Source organism: Eptatretus burgeri, unplaced genomic scaffold (assembly GCF_056783735.1).
Source record: "Eptatretus burgeri isolate ZD-2024b unplaced genomic scaffold, Ebu_testis_v1 Ebu_testis_scaffold_68, whole genome shotgun sequence".
NCBI lineage: Eukaryota > Metazoa > Chordata > Myxini > Myxiniformes > Myxinidae > Eptatretus > Eptatretus burgeri.
In genome coordinates, this window is record NW_028222018.1 from 5,001 (window position 1) to 10,011 (window position 5,011).

The 5,011-nt window shown below is 36.2% G+C and overlaps 1 long non-coding RNA gene across 1 annotated transcript in view; it reads left to right on the forward strand.

Moving 5' to 3' along the window:
* Positions 1-585, forward strand: part of LOC147007609 (uncharacterized) — a 1,744-nt gene extending 1,159 nt beyond the window's left edge. Inside the window, exon 3 of the long non-coding RNA XR_015054056.1 lies at positions 158-585. This is a non-coding gene — a long non-coding RNA (uncharacterized LOC147007609). The remainder of the gene's footprint in view (positions 1-157) is intronic.
* The last annotated feature ends 4,426 nt before the right edge of the window (positions 586-5,011 follow it).

Sequence of the window (5,011 nt, forward strand, 5' to 3'; positions counted from 1 at the left end):
GTGAGACACGTGTGTCTATGTGTGTGTGTGTGTGTGTGTGTGTGTGTGTGTGTGTGTGTGTGTGTGTGTGTGTGTGTGTGTGTGTGTGTGTGTGTGTTGCTTTCCCTGTCTGTCTGTCTCTTCATCTATACCCTTGACTTATTATTTTTTTTTTCAGCACTATCGCACAACATCAGCTGTTGAAGCAATCTTGTACAACACATGATTTTCTGGAGGTAAATATTTCTGAATTATTATTAATATCACTCTCTCTTTAGAATGTCGTCTAATGTTGGTTGCATCATTAGTTTGAACGCGGTTTTGTCAGTACACTGGAATTAATTTTATTGACCTTGAAAGGATGACAGGCTGAGTCGGCCTCCTGGTGTGTTAATTCAGTGGTCAACGAGGCTTACTCATATTACCATGTAATTATTATCCACTTTTTGTTTCAAAACAGAATATGGTGTCTGAGTTTCGAAATCACAAGCCATCTGGAGAAGATTGCTGGGAAAGATTATACATTCTCGCAAATGAATATTTAATATTTTCAATATTAATAAATTATATTTGTTTTGTATACAATTACTTGATTCTGAATTACAAGAAGAGGATCAAAACATGAAGGGAGGGTAGGTGCGCCCCCAATGACCCATCACCCCCTCATCCCATCCCTCCCCTCCCCATGTGTGTGTGTGGGGAAGGGTGGGGGGTGGGATGAGGGAGGTGGTGGGTCAAAGGTGGGGGCGCACAGGGGGATGAGGGGTGGGGCTTGTGTCGGAGGGGCTTGTGTGGGCGGGGCTTCGGTGGGGCTTGTGTGGGCGGGGTGTGGGTGGGGCTTGTGTGGGTGGGGCTTGTGTGGGAGGGGTTTATGTGGCCGGGGTTTATGTGGGTGGGGCTTGTGTGGGAGGGGTTTATGTGGGTGGGGCTTATGTGAGCGGGGCTTCGGTGGGTCTTGTGTGGTCGGGATGTGTGTGGGCAGGGTTTATGTGGGCAGGGGTTTATGTGGGTGGAGCTTATGTGGGGGGGGCGAATGTGGATGAGGTTTGTGTGGATCAATGGATGGGTGGAGAGATGGGTGGATGGGTGGATGAGGAGCTTGTGTGGATGGGTGGATAATTTTTTAATTAAATAAACATGTTGTGTGTGGGGGAACTAATTAACTAATCACTAATTATGTGAATATGGGTGGAGCTTGTGTGTGTGTGGAGCTTGTGTGGAGCTTGTGTGGAGCTTGTGTGGAGCTTGTGTGGGGTTTGTGTGTGGTGGGGTTTGTGTGGGGTTTGTGTGGGTGGGGCTTGTGTGGGTGGAGTCAAAAAGGGGCGGAGTCAAAAAATTTAAATTTATCTTTGTCTTTTGTAATTCCTGTGAATAAAATGAACCTAAAATCTCTTCCCCTTCCAAATCATATATCTTATAAGTCCAAGGAACCGTATCTATTACATCAACAATTTTAAAAAGGTCGTTGGTCCATCTTTTCGTATAACCTTTTTCAAAATGAGATTTCCACCTATATATTCTTACGATATCACCAACTTTGAACTTAGGTTTTCTGACATTAATCTCTTTTTCATATTTTAATTTTGTAAATGTTTCTGATGGTTTCATATTTGTTGCCGTGTGAATCGTGTCATTATACTTATCCACAATATCCTGCATAAAAGATGACCATTGTTGTGAACCGAGTTGTGTGAATTTTTTATATAGTCTCTCTTTTAAGGTACGATTAAAACGTTCAACAACAACTGCCTTCCCTTCATTAAAGGTACTGTATAATGTAATACTGTTATTTTTTAGAAAATTCATAAATGTCTTGTTATAAAACTCTCTACCCTCATCAGTCCACAATTTTTTAGGTTTTCTCTTACTTTTATTAAATATCTGTTGAAAAGCTAACATAAGAGTATTACCTGTTTTGTTTTTAAAGGGACAACCCACACATATCTACTCCTCAAATCAATAACGGTTAAAGCATACTTGTACCCCTTATCATTATTGAGTTCAATCAAATCAGCAGACCAGATATAATCTACTTCCTTGGAATAAACTTTCCTTCTCTGAAACTTTGTGAATATTGGTTTATGTAATTCATCAGCTAATTGCTCTTCAGTCTTAATGACATCATTAGAGCTTACAAGTTTTTTGAATTTCCAAGTCCAAGTTTCAATTTAGCACTGATCATCTTCTTCACAATGAACCGATCAACTTTTTCTCTCAAGGTTGGATTTTGTATCAGAGACAAATTATACAACATTTCTCTATCGGCTTCATGCTTTTCTTCCAACGTTGTGGTATTCCCATAATCAATATCGTGTCTCATGCACACTTCATCAACTCTATTGATAGGCTGACTCCAGGATTTAGGATTGTCTGCCTCATCTAATCTTTTATCTAAGTTTGTGCCTGGACCACAGAAAGAATACCCTGGAAGATGTAATTCCCCTGGTATTCCAGTAGTTGTAAATTTACTTCCTGATAAAAACTTTTGTATATCTCCTCCGAGTTTGTGTTTGGAGATAAATTGATTTTTTTTTGAACCACACACCGAACATATACCTTTTTGGATAACCCTGTTATTTTTACTTTTAATATATGAAATATTTTTAGCATTAGTTTTCTTTTTACATTTGAGACAATAACTCATTTATTTATGTGAAAAAGTCCTGCAGAGTGCAAAAACCTTTTTAGTTTCCAACATGTACATTTGAATCTTAATTTTTAAAACATAAAGAATCCTAAGAAATGCCTTCACTCTCTCCTCCATTTATTTAAGAAAAAACTTGAATTAAAATGAATAGCTTGACGATGTCAATAGTCTTGAAGAAAATATTGCAAATAGACTTGTCAATTCTTTGTTTTCCTCCTCGGTGGGTTGAGTTATTTTCTGTAATACCACGAATCTTTTTTGAATCTCACTGGTTTCCATATTTTGATATTTATTTTGTCTCGCTCTTTCCTCCCTCTCCTCCCTCTCCTCCCTCTCTCTCTTCTCTTTTTCCTCCTTCTCTTTCTTCTCCCTCTCCTCCTTCTCTCTCTTCTCTCTTTCCTCCTTCTCTTTCTTCTCCCTCTCCTCCTTCTCTCTCTTCTCTCTTTCCTCCTTCTCTTTCTTCTCCCTCTCCTCCTTCTCTCTCTCCTCCTTCTCTTTCTTCTCCCTCTCCTCCTTCTCTCTCTTCTCATTTTCCTCCTCTTCCCTCTCTTCTTCAACTCCTTCCTCATCCCTTACTATCCTTGAATCGTTTACACCCCATAGAATATTATACATATATTCATCAGGATTTCTTGTTATTCCTGCATCGAAAATAATTTTTTTTACAACAGGAAACCAATAAAATTTCTTTTGAATTTCTAAAAGAGCCTTACCTTTTCTTAACTTTATAATTTTTTCATGATTTAACATTCTAATTAAATCTAAAGTTGTCGGTTTATCAACATCAGCATAATGCCAATCTTTTATTGAAAATACCTCATTCTTATGTTGTAGAACATATTTATTAAAATACCGAATACCCTTTTCTTGAAGGTATGCTTGGACACAGAAATGATAATTTTCTTGAAGCCTTCTTGCTGTCATTTATGTATTAGAAATATATGTTAGAATAATATTATGGCACGAAACACCTCCCCATCTTCCCATAGTTAAATCATTTTGTATTTCCTTACTTATGAAATATAATCCTGTTTTTTCTGTTTTCATGAGATAAACAAGGGCAAAACCATTATTATATTTACCCTTATTAAATTCTTTTATTTGTTGTTTACTAATCGTGGACCCACAAAACTCATTCTCGATACCAAGTGGATAATATTCTTCCTTACGAGACTGATTTAATTGTTCCAGGTCTTCGAGGTTAATTTTAAATGACCAATTATACCCTAAATCATTCATATCATACCCCCATTGTTCTATTCTCATACAAACGATACGCCCTTCTTTATAAAAAATTATTTTAATTCGAACTGTGAATTCTGTATGACCTGGAGATAATATCAACACTTCTGTATCTTTGGAATACACAGCCGTTTTATTTAAGGATATATATTGTGATAAATCGCTTAATCTCACCAAGTCATTCGCGTCAGTCGGGCTTGGATAATTTTTTAATTTAAAAGCATTTTTCATGTTAATATTTTTGGTTATATTATATTTATGTCGTTCAGCCTGTGCCTTTGTGTAATAATTTGATAAATCAATATCCAGTTCTTGAGATACACCAAAGATAGAACCATCTTTACCAACATAAGTCATTTATATTAGATTAAAAATAATATCATAAAATTTTTTATTTTTGTTGAGTTGAAATAACACATATAGACATAATTGACCACAACACTTGGAATTTAATTCTTGGACTTGAAATGTTTGATAAACACCATTCTGTAAGAATTTTATAACTTCAACAGGTGGTGGAAGGCCAAAACTATCAAAATAATATTTGTCTTGACTATTAAAAATACAAACCCAATGAGAACCGTTCCCATTATTATCTTCTAAGTTCATAATAATATTCTTTGTATGTTTCGGCACATTTGTTAATTCATCTCTCATACAAATAACCACATTATGAATTTTTAATTTCTTACAATATTTGACAAGTTGTAAATTTGATGTTGTATTCTTTCCAAATTTTTCCAACCACTCATCAATGCTCATTTATTTATTAGAAAGATATAATCCATTACCTCTTTTCGTTAATTTTACACCTGCTTGTGCAATAGAAGAAAGCATATCTCCAACTAACAATCTCGCTTTATCAGGCAGACATTCAAGTTTTTCAGCAAAATCTACAATTACGCCACTTCCACTAATTTGTTTCTCCAACTCTTTGTTATGTCTTTCCAATTCTTTTTGAGCCTGGAGTTGAGCCTTCCTTTCGTTGGCAGTTTTCACCGCTGTTGAAATACCACCCGTCAATGCTCCAACCGCACTTAAACCAGCAAATAAAGGAATTAGAAATGGGAGAAATCCTGCACTCGTCTCTCTTATTGAATATTTTTTCAACATTGGTTTTGTCATTTTAATTTTAAGTGAGCC